At 50.3% G+C, this 22,416-nt stretch overlaps 1 protein-coding gene across 2 annotated transcripts in view; it reads right to left on the reverse strand.

Annotated features, from left to right (window-relative positions):
• ALPK3 (alpha kinase 3) overlaps positions 1–22,416 on the reverse strand; it is a 1,258,466-nt gene that overhangs the window by 486,025 nt on the left and 750,025 nt on the right. The window lies entirely within an intron of this gene.

Raw genomic sequence — 22,416 nt, forward strand, 5'->3', positions numbered from 1 at the left:
GAGTGCTTTACTTATTATGTGAGTAAGTTACTCAAAGTACATAGGGGGATTTATATGAGACAGTAAAGAAAGTACAGAACTGAGGTACTGTTAAATAGTCTGAAAAAATGTATGAAAAAACATCATTTATGGCATGGTGTTGCAGGCAGAATAGAGACAGTTGGACGACTGCCTCTGCAGGTCTAGTTGCTGAGGGTAGCGTCTTAGGGAATGTGGATCCGCCTGTGCTTGCGTTGAGGTAGTTGTAGTTGAGTAGTAACCAATGAGTTCAACGGCCATCTTGGATGGGAGGCAGCACCTTCAGCATTCTAGTCGGCAGTACTTAAGGAGCTCATTCTGGGCAGGCCCGAGCTCTTGCTGTTTGTTGTTCCCTCTTGAGGCGGAAAGCCGGGAGGTGTGCTGTGTGTTTTGCTACATCAGCGTGTGTGCCTCTCTGTTGTGCCACTGATTTTAACACGGCGATTTTTAAAAACTATTTCACCTCATATACCCACCTTGCACTCTGCTGTTAGCTCGGCAGTTTTAATTTCTCTCCACGCATTTCGGGCGCTCTCAGCCGAGTCAGGTGCTGAGAACCAAGGACCCGGGCGGTGGAAATCGGCAGCGGCCATCTTGGGTGGGAGGCAGCACCTTCAGCATTCTAGTCGACAGTACTTAAGGAGATGGGCATGTCTCCGCGCAGCGGACGCGATCAGCGGACGCGCCGTTTTTGCGCCGGAGTCGCGTCAGAGTCCAACCCGTCTGCGCCCGTCAGCGCCGAGGAAGCGCCAGGGGCCAGGGAGGCTGGCTCTATACATACTCAGGTTCCAGTCAGCCCCTTATACTCTCTACATGCACTTCAAGTCCTTAAACCCCTCTGTCAGCCTTGTCATCACACAGCTGCTCCCGAAAAGCTTCTTGATGTTCTTGAGTGCCGTTGTAATAGGAGAGGAAGCTTTCAAACCACCCCTGTTCCCTCCCATAAGCGGGCGTTACCCAAGAAACAAGGACCCCTTCCTTTGATGAGGGATACCGGCTTTCTTATAAATGCACGGTCGTTAGTCAAAAACAATGTTGCGTTCAGGGAATTCATCTCAGACAGAAACCCCTCTTGGGCCTTCATTACTGAGACCTGGGCCTCCGATTCCACAGGGCCTGAACTCATTAACGCGATCCCTGAGGGATATGCCCTGGCAAGAATGGACAGAGTGGGGCGCGGGGGAGGGGGGGCTGGCATACTGCACAAAAACTCAATAAGATGTCGGACTGAGCCCCTCTCTTCCCCGCTGGACTCTTTCCAGGCACTTTGCGTTAAATTCTTCTCCTACCGTGTCCTTCACTGGGATCTTGATCTATAGGCCTCCGGGCCCTAGGTCTGCTTTCAGTCAAGATTTACTTAAGCTTCTTGAGCCCTATATTGATTGTCCTAATATGACCATTCTCGGAGATTTCAATTTCCATTTGGAAAATTCGATTTCCTCCGACACTGTTCACTTGTTAGACTCCCTTGCCTCCTGTGGACTGCTACAGGGAGTAGGGAGTTCCACCCACTCAGCTGGACATACCCAGGATGGGGTCTTTACCAACGATTCCAGGGTAGAAATTGGCTCTCCACTTCCCCTGTCCTGGTCGGATCATCTGGCCGTCCCCCTTGAATTCTCACCTTCTTACCCTGATATGTCTCGGCGGGACTCCAATATATGGGAACAGAAGAGGAGTTTCCGGGGGCTAAATAATGATACACTTGCACCTCTGATGGTTAGTCTCAAGCCCCCCCTTAGAAAGGGTACCGACGAAGCCGCCCTTGATCTGTCAAACACCATTACGAGCGCTGTGGACTCTCTTGCGCTGGTCAAGCAACATTGTTCTGCCAGGAAACGGCCCTTGGCGCCCTGGTTTTTAGATTCCCTCAGACTGCTTAGGCAGGGTGCAGGAAACAAGATAGACTCTGGAGATTACATCTGGACCCTAAAGAAAAAGATAAATATAAATGTCCACTCAGGGGATATAAAACCGCGGTGCTGGGGGAAAAGAAAGCGTATTTCGCTAAGTTGACTGCCTCACTTAGCTCTCCCAGGGAACTGTTCAAAATTGTCAACTCCCTATCCCTCCTCCAGTCACCCGACCCCATAGTGGCTACCCAAGAACTTGTTGATCAAATCTCCCCTTTCTTTTACACCAAGATAATGGATATCCACACTGCACTAGAAGCCCTTAACCTTGACCTAGAGAGCTTTTCCTTGCCAGTCTCATCCCCTTTGGAAAGTCAGGTTCATGTACTTCGTTGTAACCTTTCCAAGTTCCCCCTCCTTACTCTTGAGCAACTTGGTCAGCTCTTGGACAAACTCAAATCTGGATCCCCTTTGGATCCCTGCCCCCTGAGAATCTTCAAAGAGTGTAGGGAGGTAATGCTGCCTCCTCTCTTGGGAGTCATGAACTTGGCAATCTCCGAAGGCATTTACCCCTCATCGTGGAAAATGGCTATTGTCAAGCCCCTTCTAAAGAAGGCTACCTTAGATCCTCTGATCCTGAAGAATTTTCGCCCCATTTCCCTTCTTCCTGCCCCCGCTAAGATGCTTGAGGCTCACCATAACTGCCACCTAAGTGTCTTCCTGGATAGCTCCAGCTCCCTGGATTCCTCCCAGCATGGTTTCCGGAGGGCACATCGTACAGAGTCAGCTCTCTCAGTGGTTGTCAATAACATCCACACTAAGGTCAACAGTGGCCAGACCACCTTGCTAGTACTGCTCAACCTTACTGCCGCATTTGACACCCTGTCCCCCTCTATTCTGGCTACCCGCCTTAGTGAGTTGGGAGTCGATGGACCAGCGCTGAGCCTCCTGACATCTTTTCTTGATCAGCGAAAACAAAGGGGCAAGTTAGGTGACTTTCTCTCCCCTGTCCAGCCTGTGCAGTGTGGGGTCCCCCAGGGCTCTTCCTTGAGCCCCCCGCTTTTTAACATCTATGTGGCCCCACTCACCAGGCTTGTTAGGTCGTTTGGGCTGGAAGTCCTATCCTATGCCGACGACACTCAGATCATGGTCTCCCTCTCACAATCCGTTAATATCAGGGCCCAAAATTTTAGGAATTGGATGGAGGCAGTCACAGGCTGGATGATTAAGAACTTCCTCAAATTAAATGGGGAGAAAACAGAGGTTCTTATTTTTGGAGGCAAACAGGAGATCTGGTCGATGGACTGGTGGCCCTCTGCTCTCGGAGCCTGCCCTATGCCCTCTTCATCGGCCCGCAACCTGGGTGTTATCTTGGACACTACCCTTTCTTTTGACAAACAAGTCAGCAGGACGGTCTCAACCTGCTGCAGTGTCTTGAGAATCATGAGAAAGATCTCTCATTATCTCTCGTTTGAATCCCGGAAACAGGTTACGGTGGCCCTTATATCCTCCAGGCTGGACTACTGCAACGCACTGTATCTAGGCATAATCAAAGGTCTGTTCCAACGCCTTCAGATAGTTAATAATGCAGCTGCCCGGTTTGTTGTAGAAGCCCCGAGGCGCTCTTCAGGCACCTCCCTTAGGAAGGATCTGCATTGGCTCCCTATGCAGGCAAGGATTAATTTCAAGATCCTCTGCCTCACGCATCGTGCTCTGCAGGGGTCTGGTCCCCAGGGCATTAGGTCCCTGGTGTCCTTTTATGCCCCTGGCAGGGCTCTTCGCTCTGCAAACAAAAATCTTCTCGCTGTTCCCCGAGTCTCCAAGGCCAGATGGGGAGGAAGGGCTTTCTGCTCTCTGGCACCGAGACTGTGGAACTCGCTTCCAGCTGACCTTAAGGGTCTTAATTCCCATGCGCTCTTCCGCAAAGCTCTTAAGACCTGGCTCTTTTCAGAAGCCTACTTGTAGCCGCCCTGCTTTCCCCCCGCTCAAAGAGCTATACCATCAACTGCGCCTTGATGCCTTTGGCTTTAGTTGCACTTTACAAATCCTTTTCATTCATTCCTTCAACTAACATTACAGCATCTGTGCAACAGCCAACGGATCCCTGTTTAGGTCTGCATAAAACCTGTAAATCTGATCCTCAGCTAAACCCATCCAAAGAAACATCAAGCACAAGTCAAATTATTATGCACAAAGGATGATACAATTTGCCTGAATACGTGAAACGTTTTATTGGTAGTTAATTAAAACCATATCAGTACGTACAAAATAAAAAGTTAAATAACATGTAGCAGTGAGAAATACCGATAACAGGAAAGGGAGAATACAAAATGTTTGGGGGTTTACCCTGCAGAGAGGGCCAAGTCAAACTGTAGCAAACTCTCTTGATCATCCTTAGCTTTTGGCTGTAATGCGGGTTGTATGAAAACATTAAAGCATTTTATTCTCGTAATTCTGTTGGCTTGTTATAGTCTTCATAATTTTGACGAACCCACTTATTAGTGGGCTGAATGAACAATTAATAAAAGTGAAAAATTGTGCCCTGGTAGTTGTGAAGATTCAGTCATTGAAGGGACAGTAATAAATAGAGCAATAATAGGTAATAAAGAGCAACATTAAATGACGTGAGCTAGGTTTTCAATTATGTATCCGCAAAAGTGAGAGCTGATATTTTGCCTCCTTTAGTTTAAGGGTTACTTAACCTACCCTCAATCAAAGAGGCCAAAGTGCAGGAACAATGTATTTAGTTTCAAGTCAAAGGATAGAGTAAAGGGGCAATTATTTTTCTCAAAATAGCTAACTTTTCCAACTGAGTGTTAAGGAAATAGTCAAATTAATCGCTTACCAGGTTTTCAGCGTTCTAATGACTATACGACTCACTCCTGACTATGCGTTGCTGACTGTGCTAAGAGTTACTGAATGGGTAAGGGAATGGAGGAGACAGAAAGAGACAAGCGGCAAGCATTTTAACAAAAGGAGGGACAGAGAGGGCTTTGTTAACGGGGTCCAGTGTACGTGCCCTGACAACAGTATATCAAAAAAGAGAGTATGGGAGGAGCTTCGCTGCCAACCAAGATGGCCGCGTGAGCTCGGAGCTCCGAAGACCTCCCGATCTTCCGAATTAATCCTGCTCTCTATCCTGTCCCACGATGGTGGGAACCGGTTGTTAAGCCGGGCCTGAGGCGGCACCCGCTTTCGGAATGAAAATTGGACATTCCTAGCCTTAGTTGTGTCGACGACTCCCGGAGGCTCCTCCCGCATCGCTTGTGCCAGGGTGGGCTGCAGCGGTGTCCCCACGGAGTTCCTCCCCGCCAGGACTTCTCTGTCCCGCAGGGTGCTCCTGAGCGCCGATCGCCTTGCTGGGCGATCTTGATTCTGGACCTTGGAAACCTTGTGGTGTGCATTGGACGTGCCCCGCTGGACTTTTTCGCCCCTGGTATCCCCCCCGTCCCGTGATTGCCAACATGGCGGGCAAGGGTGGCTCGGATGCGGGCAAGACTCAGCGGATTAACAGGAAGCCATCTCATTCCCAGTCCACTATTCCCGAACGCTTCTCCCAGTCTAAGGGATCACCGGTGCTGGTGGTTCGCACAAAAGACCCGAGGAGGGACGAGTCGCCGGATGACTCCGAGATAACGCTCAGGGACGTCATGGGCGCGATATCGGGGGTGAGGACGGAGGTGCACACACTTCGCGAGGAGCTGTCCAGCAAGGTCGACTCCCTGAAAATTGAACTTAATCTTATCAGGACGGACCTCGGGAAAACTAATGACCGGGTGAAATCTTTGGACCTTAAGACATCCAGCCTGGTCACGGATGTATCTGATATCCAGATGGAGGTGCGCAACTTGAAGATGGCTAATGGCGTGCTGGCGCGTCGGCTGGACGAGTTCGAAGGCCGCGCGCGGCGCCAAAATGTTCGCATCACCGGAGTACCGGAAAAGGCCGAGGAGGACTCAACTGAACTCTTTGTGGAAGACCTGGTGGTGAAAAACTTACAACCCGGGGGCCTGAGCAAGTTCTTTTCGGTAGAGAGGGCCCACAGGATCCCTGGTGGGCCGCCTAAATCGGGGGCTACCCCACGCCCCATCATCGCGAGGCTGTTCAATTATAGGGATAGAGACGCTATCCTACAGGCATCGAGGACCTCGGGCCCACTCCATTTCCAGAACTCTGAAGTGAACTTTTTCCCGGACTTCACCCAGGCCGTTCAGAAACAGCGGCAGAGTTTCACCGGGGTGAAGCGGAGACTTAGGGAAATGGGCCTGCGATACTCTATGCTCTATCCTGCCAAGCTTCGCATCGAGCGGGACCACCGGACTTTCTTCTTCGACTTTCCTGACGACGTGGGACACTGGCTCGACACCCTGCCCCAGGAACGGCCTGAATCGACCGACCAGACTGAGGAGACCACCGGAGGCGCGGCTGCACAGGAATGATTACTTGATTACTTGTCTTCCGAGAACTGGGAAGCCGTGAGGTGCTTCGGCTTTTGACATTGTTGCTTTAATTGACTCATTTTGTTATTGATATGGGGGATGACGGGGGGGATGGGATGCCTCCTTTCTCCTTCGTGGGCTTTTTGTAGGTTAGTTAAGGGGCGACAGGCACACTGCTAGTTGGGGTGGATTTTAGTCTGATGCAGGGGTGCAGGGTGGTGGGTAGTTGGGGTGTGTTTTTTTGTACTTTCTCTCTGTTTTGCCTCTTATTCTGGCTGAGGAACTTCTGGTATGTCATTTTGCTGCAGTGGGCGCTGATGTGGGTGGGGGGGGGGGACGCGATGCGTCCTTGATGATGGGGGGTAAATCACTTCATTTGCTGAGCTGGAACGTAAACGGGTTGGGGGATCGTATCAAGAGGGGCGTTGTGTTACAAATGCTTAAGCGTTGCTCGCCGGATGTAGTATTTCTACAGGAGACCCACTTGGTGGGACACGCTTGCAAGGCCTTGAATAGACGGGGTTACAAAATGGTGGCTCATGCGGGATTCTCTTCGGGCTCTAGGGGGGTGGGCATCATGGTGCGCGCGTCCCTTCCATTGGAGGTGGAGTCTGTGCAGGCTGATGACAGAGGCAGATACGTGGCACTGGTGGGTAGATGGGAGGGCCGCACGCTAGTTTTGGTTTCGGTTTATGTTCCCCCGGGGTTACAGGAGACAACATTCAGGGACCTGGGTGGCGCCATTTTAGGTCTTCCCGAGGGATTGTTACTGGTGGGTGGGGACTTCAATTCGGTAGTCTCAGGGGATCTGGACCGCTTTCCCTCCAGGGATCTTCGCCCCTCCCAGTCTTGGATGCCTGATTTTGTATGTTCCATGGGGATGATTGACTGCTGGCGTTTACTACACCCTACTCAGCGACAGTACTCCTTCTTCTCGGGTGCTCACGATAGCTTTTCTAGGCTGGACTATGTCCTGGCCCCGGCGGCTCAGGCTCAGTCTGTTTCCACCGCGCGCCTCCTGGCTCGAGGCATCTCGGACCACTCTCCGGTCTGGGTCTCGTTTGACTTCCAGGTCCCCGCATCTTCGCGAGTTGCCCCCATCAACCCGTGGTACTTTCGCGACCCGAGGACCCGATCTCTCCTGACCAAGACTATGGACCGGTACTTTGCCGAAAATACCGGCTCCGTTGCCTCCGCAGTCTCCCTCTGGGAGGCCTTTAAGACTGTTCTTCGTGGCGAGGCCTTCTCCCTGATCGCGGAGGCACGCCGCCGCCGCGACGAGGACGTGGTGCGGCTGGAGACTGATCTCGCAGACTTGAACGCCCGGCTGGAACTGGGCCCGTCTCCCGACCTGGTCCATGCCATCTCGCTTAAGCAAGCCGAACTCCGGGCCACCGCCACTGACGCAGCGAAGGCCTTGAGTAGGGAACAGCAGGGCAGAATTTATGATTCCGGTGACAAGGCCGGCAAGCTCTTGGCCTGGTTGGACAAGCGGGAATTGGCGTCCCGGGTGGTCCCGGAACTGGTGGGTGAGGACGGTTTGACCTTGACGGACCCGGCGGCTATAGCCGGGTCCTTCGCTGAATATTTCGAAGGGGTTTATACCTCCGCGACTCCCCTCCCGGAGTCCGCTTCGGCCTCCTTTTTGGATGAAATTGACCTCCCCTGCCTCTCTGATCTTGAACGAGAGGATATGGATCGAGACCTGTCTGACGACGGGGTTGCCCTGGCGATCCGCTCGCTGCGCTCTGGCAAAGCGCCGGGTCCTAACGGTATCCCGGTCGAATTGTACAAACTGAAGGCTGATGCGCTGGCCGCACCGCTGCGCAAAATGTTTCTCGAGGCCCGCGAGCAGGGGGAACTCCCCCCCGACCAGAGACTCGCCACTATTGTGGTGATCCACAAGGAAGGGAAACCGCGGAATTTGCCCCGGTCCTACAGGCCCATTTCGCTGTTAAATGCCGAACCTAAGATCTTGGCAAAATTGTTGGCCAACCGGCTGGTGGGCGTGATCACGGATCTGGTACATCCGGACCAGTCCGGGTTCATACCGCACCGGAACACGGCGCTTAATCTACGGAGACTCCACGCAGTTATGGCGCGCGCCCATTTGCTTCGCGATCCGGCGGTCCTGGCCTCGCTTGACGCTACTATGGCTTTTGATTCCCTAGAGTGGAATTATTTGTGGGCAGTTCTAGCCAAAATGGGCTTCGGGCCGTCCTATATTGGATGGGTCCGACTGTTATACTCTGCACCGCTGGCTAATGTGGCCGTTAATGGTAGACTTTCGGCCTCCTTTACGCTGCACAGGGGCACCAGACAGGGCTGCCCGCTCTCGCCGCTCTTGTTTGCACTAGCGCTAGAGCCCCTAGCGGCAAGGCTTAGAACGCACCCCGATGTTTCGGGGATCACGTGGTCGCCTGGTTTTGAGGACCGAGTGTCGCTTTACGCGGACGACATCCTCCTTTACCTCTCCTCCCCTTGTCGCTCGCTCATCGTGGTGTTTGACCTGCTGGGCACCTTTGGGTCGTTTTCGGGACTGGTGATTAATTGGTCTAAATCCTCACTGTACACGTTGTGTGGAGATACTCCGCGCCTCCCCCGTGGGTGCTCGATTCAGGTGGCCCAACAGGGCTTCTGGTATTTGGGCATCTATGTGTCGCGCGACCCTCGTGCCCGGTACTCGCGTAATCTTCTGCCGCCGCTCGAGCGCTTACGGAGGGATGTCGAGATTTGGAAGAAACTGCCTATCTCTTTGATGGGCAGGGCCGCACTGTTCAAAATGATGGCGTTGCCTCGCTTCCTATACGCTTTGCAGAACTCCCAAGACCCGGTCCCGACCAAGTACTTTGGCGAGATCGAATCCTTGCAGCGGGCACTGCTGTGGGATGGGCGGCCGAGGATCTCACTGCTCAAATTGACTATTCCCTGCTATGACGGTGGTATTGCACTGCCGGATATGCGGCGGTACTATTGGGCGTCCCAACTTGCGGCGGTTAACCACGGCCTTTATGGCCCTGCGGTAAGTCCGGGCTACGCTATGGATCGGTGGCTAGTTAACGACAGTAACTACTACAGAGCTCTTTACTCCAGGTCGCTGGATTATAGGTTGACGGGCCCCACCAGAACAATGGTGCACGTATGGCGTGCGGTCACCGACACCCTTGGCTGGAAAGATAAGATCACTCTGGCCACTCCCCTGTATGACTCGGATGTGCTGGGGAAACTGTGGAAGACCAAAGGTTTTGACCGATGGGACACCATCGGAATATCTAAAGTTGGAGACATGGTTGTACGGGGCAGGATCAAGTCGTTTGCCACGCTGCAACTCGAGTACCAGCTGGCGTCGACGGAATATTTCCGACACGCCCAGCTTAGCCATGCCCTCTCCCCCCACGTATCCGACGGTGGTGCTATCCCTGAATCATCGCCCCTGGAGGATCGGGTGCTGGACGGCCACATGCCGGACAGCGCCATTTCCCTGACTTATAAAAAACTGATCAACGTGAGGGTGGACTTGCTTGAACGACTGAGGATGCACTGGGTGAATGATGGCATAGAAATGGACGACGAGGAATGGCAGTCAGCGGCCTCCTCCCCTAGGGAGGTGGCCATCTCGGCGCGGTTACGTCTGGTCCAGTTGAAAATCTTACATAGAGTGTATGTCACCGGCCCCAGGCTCATCCATATGGGGCTTTCCACGGATGGCCTGTGTCGGCGGGGTTGTGGTATGCTTGCTACCTTCCTGCACATCATCTGGGAGTGTCCTGGTGTGGCCCGGTACTGGAGGCGAGTGCATGAGGTGATGGAGGAGGTGACTGGTGTGGCCCTGCCGGCCGAGGCTCGACGTTGCCTCCTCAATGTGTGGTGTCCGAATGACTACAGTGTGGCCCAGATCCGATGGGTCACCTTAGGCAACATGGTGGCCAAGAGGGACATTGCCCAGAAGTGGGGTGCGCCCGCTCCCCCCTCCCTTAGCCTCTGGGAGACCAACATGGACTGGTGCATGCTGCGGGAGAAACGGTGTATGTGGCCAGGGGCAAGCCCAAAATGTGGAGATCAGTGTGGGGGGCCTGGAATTCGTATCGGGGCGACTTGTGCGAACCCCCGCTTGAGCCGGACTTGGAAGTCCAGTCCTCCCCATAGATTGCAACCCTTCCCGTGGTTCCGGACGGAACATCCTGGTGCGATACCCCCCATACCCTCGTGCTGCAATTGATATTCTGTGTTGTGTTGGATGTGCGGCCCCCGGCCCCCTCCCGCTGCGCCCCTTCGATATTTATGTACTGTCCTCGGCCACTTCCTTCTCTTCTTTCTCTCTCTTCTACCTTCTTTAGTGCCCAGGCACTTCTTTTTCTGGTGGCCTTCCGGGGCCCTCTTACTCTCTGGTTCTCCTTTCCAAGTTGTTATTTCTTGAAAATTAAACCTGACAGCTTCTGCGCACTGTTCTTGTACATGAGCCTACCTGTTTTCGTAATGCTGCCTGGCCTCCGGGATGTATGGCTGAATAGCGGTGTACTTTTTCTACAAATAAAGGTTTTTCAAAAAAAAAAAAAAAAAAAAAGAGAGTATGCAGTTCCCCTGGATAAAAACCTATTAGACAGTTGAAACCAAAGTGAGTGAAGGCACACAAGAGGGGGATCCTCCTTTTCGGAACTAGAGTCCTCACACACCCAGCAAGCTAGGTGTCATGCTTCATCATATGGGCTCGCTCCTCGTGGGGTCGGCGGTGCAATACCCGACGGGCACCCATAAAGGGGCTCTTTAGCGGAGATCTTTTGTTCCTGCCGTATGGTGCTGTGGGTGTAAGGGCCCTAGGGAAGGAAGTGAATGGTGTAGATGTGTATAAGTGGTTAAAAAAGGTCGGGTTATCCACAACGAATTTTTAATAAAGTGGTGACCCCCTCACTAAAAACAAAAAGAGTGGTGGCTTCCTGGCTTAGGGCTCCAGGGAAGCAGAAGCCTACTCTATATATTAATGGTCGACATGTTTCATGCTATTATGCTATGCATTTCTTCAGGACCAAATAAAACTATCTACACTACTAGGTCAGGGTGAGGGGTGTTCACACCCTAATACTTATTTACTGCGTGGGGGATTCCGCCATGGCTGATACCTGGAAAGGATGACATAAACACAGAACAATAGTGTCATCCAATATGTGCTCACAATGTGTACAACAACTGTCAATCAGGAGAGGCAGTAAGTATGCCTATCCAACGTGAATAACTGGTAAAAAAGTTAAAACGCCTGATGACTGGAATCAGGAACACAGAAGGAATGAAATTAAAAATAAAGTTATCCCAGGTTGGTCAAGGAGTAACTCACCAAGTCACAGGAAGCGTCCGCTTCAACGGTTTCCCCGGGCGTTGACACCTCACTGTAGATGTTGTGTGTGGGAGTGCAAAATAGAAGGGGAAACCACAGGGGGTTGTTTCTTTGATGAATAGGGACTAGAACTGTCAAAGGTTCAGGCTCTTAAGTCCCTTAGCATAGCCAGAGAAATACTCTGGTGTTGCATGGTGCAATTAAGGTACAGACTGGTGCAGGGGAGGCCAATCGCCAAAGTACTCGTGACTGAATCGCCACTGGCAGTCTTAGGACAGCGACCACTCCAATTGTAGATGCTGGGCCCAATGTGAAACAGGGATAGCCAGCACTAAGGCTGGTCCCCCGCATGTCCCCATCCTGAAAACGGGCCACCGAGCACCACACAAACAGGCGGTTCACTCCCTGTAAACTGGTGCCGAGAGCAGCTTGAGTCCGGCCAATCGCCAGCAGCTCCGTCCTAGAAAGTCCCAGGCGGCACTGAGTACGGCGCGCACCTAGTCGCGGTGGACCCAGGAGGTAACATAGCCTTCGAACCTCCCCACAATGCTCACCTGTACACTGTGGGACCAACGTCAGGTTCCTACCCCAACGCCTTCGCCGGGGAACTGGTATACTGCTGCGCCACACCTGCATCCATTTACCCAGTCGGCGCGCGGCCGGCGTCGGTACCCACGGCATTACATCACTCCCACCGTCGGACGCGTGTGACGTTGCGGCCAAGGGTAGTGCGGTATTAAGACAGCCGGGTCACCGGCTAAAGGATCGGCCATCTTGGTGGAGTAAAAATAAGGCTTTAACCCTATGTGGCAGGAAACACCATACGGGCAGTTGGCTGGTGTTGTGAGGCAAAGAGTGTGCCGCACCCGGGCAAAGTGGTAATGCCAATTAGTTAATGCCATAGTAAGTGCATGCGGTCACGTAGTAAAAATACATGGGGTGGCGAGACATTGTGGGATTAGCCAGTTTTACCACTGGGCGGACCGGGGGGCTGAAGTCTATGGACCAGGGGGGCAGACAAGAGGCCATTGTATCATATGTGGCAAGCCCGGATACCAGAGGTAGTGGGCTTCAGTGAGGACGGTCCCTAATCTGCCAAACCCATCCCACTCAAGTGTCAGCCATTTTAGTGTTCCCAGTTCGAGTAACAATAAAATAGTGTCGGTGTCCAACCTATGAGCAACTAGTCGGCATCCAAGATCAGAAAACTGTGTCGCACCTCGGTAAAACACCAAATATTTTTTTAAATGAGAAGAGAGTTCAAGCCTACTTACTAGCGCCATAAGCTGTTAGTGTGGCTAACTAATCAAAAATTCGTAAACTCACCAGCCACAGTGGGTCTTCTCAGTAGATCCATTGGGATAGTAGGTTTACTTCAGCACATGGGTCCTATCATACGTGGTGAGCCTAGAGTGGGTGGGTGTATACATACTATGTCATCCCTACAGTGGTCCACAGTGATATACAAGCGGCAAGCAGAAATCTTCTTTGGTACTGCTCTCTCTAGTGTTACATATCTGGTCACAGGAATGCGCAGAGGCTTTTAAGATGTAGAGTGATCCACTATTCAAAACAGGTGCATGCAGATTTTTAGTGTTAATAAAAAGTACATGATGCTCTAAACAGGCATATAATAGGTGTTGGACTTGGCCCTTTTTGCTGGGCTATCACCAACCTTTTTGCTTCTTCCTCCCATTTTTTCCTGACCTGCTGTTGTTGGCTTTAGGACTCTTTCCCACTGCTGATCAGTGCTAAAGTGCATATGTTCTCTGTGTAAATTCTTATTATGATTGGTTCTCGCTGATTGGTATATTTGATTTACTAATAGGTCCCTAGTAAAGTGCAGTAAGTATGCCAGAGCTGGTAAACCAAATGCTACTACTGGGCTTGCAGCACCAATTGTGCCCCCACATTAGTAGCACTGAAAGGATGTCTCAGGCCTGCCACTGCAATGCCTGCGTGCAGTTTGTTTACTGCCATGTCGAACTGTCAAGTACACTCACTTGCCAGGCTCTAACCCTCCCATTTCTTACATGTTAGACACCCCTAAGGTAGGCTCAAGGTATCCCTGTGGGCAGGGTGCAGTGCATGTGAAAGGTAGGACATGCCCTGATGTGTGTGGCATGTCCTGATAGTGAAATACTGCCAATTTTGTTTTTCACTATTGAAAGGCTATCTTTCCTCATAGGCTAGAATGGGAGTTTACTTATAACATCTTATAAATATAACTTCCTATTGGAACAAGATAGAAGAATGAAGTTTAGGCTCTCTGAATTCAAGAATTTCATACCACATCTTTTAGTAAAGATGTTTTTTAAATTGTGTGTTTGCAAATGCAACTTTTAGAAAGTGCAAAACAAGGCATCCTGCCTTTCCTCAATGAGTCAGGACTGGACAGAATAGACCTGGGCTGCATTCAGAGTAAGAGGAGGAGTTCTCCTTAGCACCTGAATAAGCCCGTTCTGCATTTAGAGTGGTGAGAGGAGATTTCCCTTGCATCTGAATAGGGCCTGTCTGCCTTACACAATGCTGTCTCTACCTCCTGCCGAGCAGCTGCACCAGAAAAAAGAGAACTGGCTTGGACGGTGGTCAGAGACCCTTGCACAAAGAGAACAAAGACAATTTGGGGTATTCGTATTCGACCTAAAACCCCTGAACTTTAGATAATCCCTGGAATTCAAGAGGACCCTTTGCCAAGATGAAGAGCTGGAGAGACTGAGGAGAAGTACTGCCCCTTTGCTGTGTGCTGTGTGGGGTTGGCCTGCAGTTGCTGTTTCTGCCAAGGTGTAACAAGGTGAGGCTGAGTGAATACGAGGAGTGGTGGACACCCGGAAATGACCCCGTAATGCCTCCGTCATTGCAGACGGACTCCTGGGATTCAGGTCAGGACGGACTCGAAGAAGAGGAACACGGCGCCTTTAATTGGGCGTTCACGGAGGAGGAGGACACTCCTTCTGTACGAGTCAGCAATGCCGGATTGGATAAACCCCAGGAAGTGATGTTCGTGGCGTGTGACATCACCCCGGAGGAGAAGGCGAGGAGCGGCGTTGGAGAGCGGGCGGCTGGAGATTGCAGCAGCGAAGGAGTACGAGGAAGACCCGAAGAACATCCCAGAGGAGGCGGAAAAGAGTCCCACGGAGAGCCAGGAGGCCAACGACCCCGTGAGCCGCCGTGCCACTCTCCCGGGGGAGGAGCATGGCTATCCCAGGTACGGCAGCATATGGCGGCTTGGGTGGGAAGCAAGCGTGTGTAAATAGTGTAAAAAGCCCAGTGTTTGTTCTCCCTCGTCTCCCCAACCTCTCGTTTCCGTTACCCCGCGTGTAACCCTCACTGTCTGTAAACCCGACCCACATCACTGACTTAAGTTAGATATACGTTGTCACCAGTGACTCCCCCCAGTCCCACTACACACGGTCCCAAGGTGCAACTTCCCCAGTAGACAGTGGAACTAACGGCACCTTCTCTGTTGGTCTTCTTTTGCATGGGAAACCGGAGCCAAGGGAGTCGCCTTAATGACCAGACCCTGATGTGAATAACTACAACCAGGAAGCCAAGAGGAAAAATACCCGAACGCCAAAACGGATCCCAGTCAGTTTGCCAAGGAAAGACTAACATTTAGAACCAGGAGAACTTTGATGTTAAAATCGAAACGTGTGATACCAATAAAACCATCTTTACCCCCACGACCCGGTGTCACTCTCGTTCCTGACCCGCAACCTGGTATACCTATCACCCCTGAACCACAAGCCCAGTCCACACAAGGAAAGGAGAAGGACTTTGCTGTGTGCTGTGTCCCCTGTTTGAAGGAGATCTCCAAGGGCTTGTGTGTGCTTGACTCCTGTTAAGAAATCTCAGGGACACAAAAGACTTCCTGCAAATCTGCTGGACTTTGCCATCTGTGAGTACTACCTTGCCTGAGGTGCCTCCTTCCAGTTACAGGGCATCAGAGGTGGGTTTTGCAGCTAATCGGTGCAAGAACCAGCGTGAAGCATCGCAAAGCCATGAAAAGTCTCTCGGAACAGACGCTGGACGGCGCAAAGCCACACCGAGTCTCGCTGGGCAACGCAAAGTCTCGCAGAGTGACACATCACCTCCGTTGTGTCAAGCACCGTACCTCTGCGTCAAGTTTTTCCACGCTTCACCCGCAGACCAGAATCGACTTGGATTTCCATGCCTCACTTCCCCTTACAGACCGGACAAAATGCATCACATCTTCTGTGTGCAGCAGAACTCTAGCATTGCCTCCCCAAGGTCTCAGGAACTGATGCATCGCTGTATTTTCTAACACTTCCTTTCTCTGCGGCTGTTTGGCCTTGTGGATTTTGATGTATCTTCGGATACTTTGAATAAAAGTTACGCATTCATAGTTTTCTATGGGCTAAGTTATTTGAAACATTTTTAAAGTCATATTCTTAGTACATGTATGTTGGATTTTTGTTGTTTTGGTCTTGTTAAGTTTAGATAAAGATATATTAATTTTCAAAACTGGTGTGGGGTCCATTGGTGGTGTTTTCACTGTGTTACTTTGAGTGTTGTTACAAATACTTTACACATTGCCTATTGGATAAGCCTGTCTGCTCATGCCAAGCTACTAAGGGGATGAGCAGGGGTTATCTAAAGTGTGTATCCCCCTTACCCTGACTAGAAGCAAGGGTCCTTATTTGGACAACGGTACCTACCTCTGCCAACTAGAGACCCCCATTTCTAACAATAGGCATGTAAACTCACTAGCTTCCTAAGCCAGTGAGTTTACATGCTCATGCTTACGGGTCACAATGACCGTAAGCCTAGAGAAAGTTAAGCCGGAAAGCATCAAATTCAGGCAAAGATTCGGGATACATCTGAGAATGGGTAGGAAATTCAAGAAACACAGCCAGACAACAAAGCCAAAACAATGTCCAGAGAGAAAGGATAGCATCACAGGAAAAATGTCAGACCAAAACAAAATTTTAAGTGCAAGATCAGTGCACCACGGAACAGAAACTGCTCTGATCAAGGCTGCGGATGACATTAGAGTCATCCGAGACCAAGGAGGCTCAGCACTATTGGTGCTTTTGGATCTCTCTGCAGCTTTCGACACGGTCGACCATCAGATTTTGGTCAACCGTGTCGAAAACATGGGTATTCAGGGGACAGCTAAGAACTTACAGGCTTCTTTTTTGAACGAAAGATCGCAGGCGGTGACGTTGGGACCATTCCAATCGGCTAATTTGTCCTTGCCATGTGGGTTACCTCAAGGTTCATCCCTTAGTCCAACACTATTTAACATCTCTGTGTCGGACCTAGCTAAAACCATCAAAGCACACGGGATGAACCTTACCTCATACGCAGACGACACAAAGCTGGTTCTGGCCATCAAAAATGATGGAGAAAAAGTGGCAGAGGGTTCTAAAACAGGTATGCTGGCAATTGGACAGTGGATGTCAGCAAACTGTTTAAAAGTTAATTCCGAAAAAACGGAGGTGGTAACCTTTGGACACCTATCTCCTAGCTGGTCCCCCGTTTGGTGGCCAACATCTTTCGGAACCCTGCCGAAACCAACTTCCAAGGTGAGGAACCTAGGTGTTATCTTTGATAACGACCTTAATTTCGTAGCCCATGCCAATCAGACTGCTGCCACAGCTTTTTACAAATTACGATTGGTGAAAAAAATCCTTCCTTTTCTTCCAAAGAGTGCAGGCAAAACCTTGGTAAGCTCCTTAGTCTTATCTGCATTAGACTATTGCAATGGCTTGTTTGCCAACGCCCAGATCAGGGTCATCAAGAAAATGCAGACGGTACAGAATACGGCGGCCAGACTTCTCTCGGGAATTCCTAGGTATAAACCCATAGCCGATACCATCAGAAGCTATCATTGGCTCCCCATTGTAAACCGTATTAAATTTAAGACCCTATGCATAGTCTACAAATCACTGAATCAACAAGCACCTCAGTTTCTGAGAGACCAGTTAATTCCATACCGCCCCTCGAGACCACTCCGCTCCTCCAATCTTAACGAATTGGTGGTGCCCCGTACAAAGTTGGTCACTTGGGGAGATCGTCGCTTTTTGGTCGCCGCACCAAAATTATGGAACACACTCCCCCAGTCTATCAGGACTAGCCCCACTCTCATGTCATTCCGAAAAAAACTGAAAACCTGGTTGTTTAATCAGTAATTGCCAGAAGCTCAGTAGTGGAGAAATTTGCAATAGTAACAGTGCCGAGACGCCCACGGGCAATTGTTCGCGCTTTATCAAATACCAAAAATAAATAAATTAATTAATAAATAAAGAGGCAAAGGGTTAAAGGGCCATTGAAGAAGTAAGCGACAGTAGTGCGCCAAAGCCAAACAGAATCCACAAAGCAAAATATGGGTAAACAGGCAAAGCGGTCAAGGAACTGAGGAACCATAAAAGGAAAAAATAACAAAGGTAAGGGACAGGAACAGTGGACGAACCAGCAAACATGAACAGCCAATCCAATGCACATTTGCAATGATTAATGCTGCTGTCTGTCCTGACTTAGAAATCCAGGCCTTGACCCAGGCTAATCAGTATCTCATGGTGCCCCAATAACCACAGGCTGGTACGCAACAGCCTTAAAGGGAAAAGCTTCACCAATGTTGTCCTAATCCTAAAAATCTCAGACAATCTGCTGGTTCCTGACATCTCTGTTATGGATAAATGAAAGATTTCAGATAACTGGTTCACTCTGAAGATATGTCCGGAGAGGATGATGTTTACCCTACCTCTACCTTTGATTCCAAAGGTATGACAGAGACTTGTACGATCTGGATTACTGGTGTCCTTAGTCCAATAAATAAGTAGCAGAAAAATTAAGCTGATATACACGTATTCAAAGCGCCAGTGTAAGACTATTCCTGGCATCATGCCTAGATCATGCCTAGTGTTGTTCTCTATATTACAGCATATTAAGTGTCTTTTATTGTTCTCCTTACCCTTTTTTCCCGGATAGTTTTTATAATAATGCACATTTGTGTTTATGATGATTTAACCGCGATTAGAATGGTCGACTTGCAAGTTGGCGAGTATCAGCAGGCTTTCCAAGTATATGAAGTTATTGATATGGGCATGCTCTATTACTGTAACAATATGTCATTGTTTCTCTGTCATCACTTTATTGACGACAAAAGGAAATGCTAGAACCTTGATTAGCTGTGATGCAGTATGAAGAATTTAGCCCAGAAACAAAATAATAGTGGTCAGATGCTCTTTAGTCAAATGTTTGATTGTGGATGTCAAGCATTAAAGTTGGATGTTTTTAGCAGTAGATAGATCAGGCGAAACTTGATAAGGAGTAGTTTCTGTCCTGTAACTCCAGTTCTGTAGTAGGGGTATCTCTGTTATAGTCATAATCTAGGGAATAGTCCCGCCCATGTGCGTGGACCCCGGCAATCAAAAATAATCTCTTAAGTTGTCAAAATAATGCAGAAACTGCAAAGACACTTAAGAGAGAATTTAAAGACAAATAATGCAGCTTATATCCACAGGCTACACTGTCCAGTACTTCAACTAAAAATTCCACCAAAATACACCACACACAGTACAGCCTGCTAGTTTCTACCATAGAGAAACCTGCCTCCCCCAGTCAAAGACTCAGGAATGATAGAGAGGAAGGCAGGGACAGACAAGCCCCATAGGCTGCCATTATGTGGCTTAAATAGGATACTGTGCCTTTAAGAGAACTTTCCAGAACTTCTCCCAGTATCCCAGAATGCATAGCAGGTCCCTCTTACTTCAGTTCTTTTTGAAGGCGAAGCACGCCAGACCTGTCGCATTCTTGTATGATGAAAAAAGTCTCCACCGGGGAGGAGGGCGGGCGCTTATGACTATAACAGAGATACCCCTACTACAGAACTGGAGTTACAGGACAGAAACTACTCCTTCTGTAGTAGGGGATCTCTGTGTATAGTCATAATCTAGTGAATAGAATGGCAAGCCCATCCCCACACCAAAGCGGCGGTGGAGAATAAATACATAACGCCACTACTGTGCGAACAAATTCCGCAGCGAAGCCTGGCCAACCTGAGCGTCTGCCCTGGCATCAGTGTCCAGGCAGTAATGCTTAGCAAAGGTATGAACCGACTTCCAAGTGGCTGCCTTGCAGATTTCAGCAATCGGCACGTTACGGAGCAGAGCCGTCGTGGCAGCTTTGCCCCTGGTGGAATGAGCCTTAGGCTTACCTCCTAAGGTCTTATTAGCCTTCTGGTAACACAATTGTATGCAGGACACAATCCACCTAGAGATGGACTGCTTCGAGGTCGCAAGACCCGTCCTGACCGATCCATAATTGATAAACAACTGGTCAGACCTACGAATATCCTTGGTTTTATCCAGATAAAATTTCAACACCCTCCTAACATCCAGGGAATGGAGAGACCTCTCCGCTGGGGATGAAGGGTTCTGAAAAAACGTAGGCAAAGTTATAGTCTGGTTGACATGAAAATCAGAAATAACCTTGGGAAGAAATTTAGGGTGAGTACGCATAACAACCTTAGCAGCATGAAATACAGTATAAGGTTCAGTACAACACAACGCCTGAATTTCACTCACCCTGCGGGCCGATGTAATGGCCACGAGGAACGCCGCCTTCCAGGACAGGTGCTGCAACGAAGCCTTATGAATAGGTTCAAAAGGCTCCTTCATCAATCTGGACAGCACCACATTCAATTCCCATGAAGGCGAGGGAAGCCTGACAGGAGGGAATACTTTCTTCAAGCCTTCCAGAAAGTCTTTGATCACAGGGATCTGGAAAAAGGAAGTCTGTGAAGGGCATTTCCTGTAGGCAGTCAATGCAGCAAGATGAACCTTAATGGAATGGACATTAAGGCCAGACTGCGCCAAATGCAAAAGGTAAGGAAGGATGACATCTTCCTTGCATGTCGTAGGGTCATGGTTCTTAGACTGGCACCAGATACAAAACCTCTTCCACTTGTAAGCATATGAAGTCCGAGTGGAAGGTCTCTTAGACTCCTTCAGTATGTCCATGCAATCATCAGGAAGATTCAGATGGCCATATTGCACTATCTCAGGAGCCATGCCGCCAAACTCAAAGACGAGAGGTTGGGGTGTAACATCCGCCCCCCGAACTTCGTGAGAAGGTCCGGCCTGCACGGCAACCGAATGTGAGGAAGGAGAGACCGGTGAAGTAGGTCCGTGAACCACCACTGCCTGGGCCACTCCAGGGCGATGAGTATCATCCGAGCTCTGGACCGGGCCAGCTTGATGAGTACCGCCGGAATCAGGGGAATGGGAGGAAAGGCGTACAGAAAGCCGTTCGTCCAGTTGATCCATAACGCATTCCCCAGCGTCCCTTGCTGGAAGTACCTGGAGGCGAAGTCTCTGCACTTGCTGTTTTCGGCGGTGGCGAACAAATCTACGTCTGGAGTTCCCCACCTTGCGAAGACTTCTCCTAGTACTTCGTCGTTTATGACCCATTCGTGGTTTTCCTGAAGCAGTCTGCTCAGTGCGTCTGCCTGAACATTCTGCACACCTGGTAGATGGGTGGCCGTTATCGTCAGTCCTCTGGCCAGGAGCCAGTGCCAGATCGTCTGCGCCTCCTGTGACAGTGTGCGCGATCTCGAGCCCCCCTGCTTGTTGAGGTAATACATCGTGGTGGTATTGTCCGTCTGTACAAGCAGAGAGTTGTTCTGGAAGGACGGAAGAAAGGCCTTCAGCGCCAAGTGAACAGCCCTGAGTTCCAGGAAATTGATGTGATACGTGGCCTCCATCGGTGACCACGTGCCCTGAATCTGCAAAGTCCCGGAGTGCGCTCCCCATCCCAGAAGAGACGCATCCGTCACGACAGTCTGCGTGGGAATGTCCTTGTGAAAGGGAACCCCTCTGAGGATATTCTCCGCCGAACACCACCACTTCAGAGACTGAAGAGCATGCAGCGACAGTCGAATCTTGTCGTCCCAAGATCCTTTCCTCTGATCCCACTGGTCCTCCAAGCACTCCTGCAGCGGTCTCATGTGCAGCCGTGCGTGTGGCGTCAGGAAGATACAAGAGGCCATCGATCCCAGTAGAGAAGACACCGTCCTCACTGTTGTAGATGGAGTCGTCATAAGAGCCTGAGCCTTTCGAAGGAGTGATAATCGTCGCTCTTCCGAAGGAGACACGCTTGCTGACAGCGTATTGATGGAGGCTCCCAAGTACTGTATGCATTGGACCGGAGTCGGGACAGACTTGGCCATATTGATGTGCAGCCCCAACTTGTTCAAGAGAACGCACGTCTTCTGGAAGTGTGCTCGCGCTTCCGAGAAGGAGGATGCCTTGATCAACCAATCGTCCAGGTACGGGTAGACTAACACCTTGTTCTTCCTCAGGTGTGCTGCTACCACCGCCATGCACTTCGAGAACGTTCTCGGCGCAGACTTCAGTCCGAATGGGAGTACTGTGTATTGATAGTGATTGGTGCCGACTTGGAACCGCAGGAACTTCCTGTGTTTGTGTGCAATGGGCACATGGAAGTAAGCATCCTGTAGGTCTATAGCGCAAAGCCAGTCCCCCTGTTGCAACTGAGGGTAAATCTGATGCAACGACAGCATGCAGAACTTTTCTCTGCGAATCCATTTGTTTGCCTGTCGCAAATCCAGAATGGGCCTGAACTCGTTCTTGTCCTTCTTGCGAACCAGGAAGAACCGGGAGTACAGACCTCTTCCTCTCTGAGACCGAGGTACGTCTTCTATCGCCCTTTTCTTCAACAGGATATCCGCTTCCGCCTGAAGCTCGCGCAGCTGAAACTGCGAGCTGACGGGGGGAATAGCTGGAGGAGG

The sequence above is a fragment of the Lissotriton vulgaris genome, chromosome 2_2 (assembly GCF_964263255.1).
Source record: "Lissotriton vulgaris chromosome 2_2, aLisVul1.2, whole genome shotgun sequence".
NCBI lineage: Eukaryota > Metazoa > Chordata > Amphibia > Caudata > Salamandridae > Lissotriton > Lissotriton vulgaris.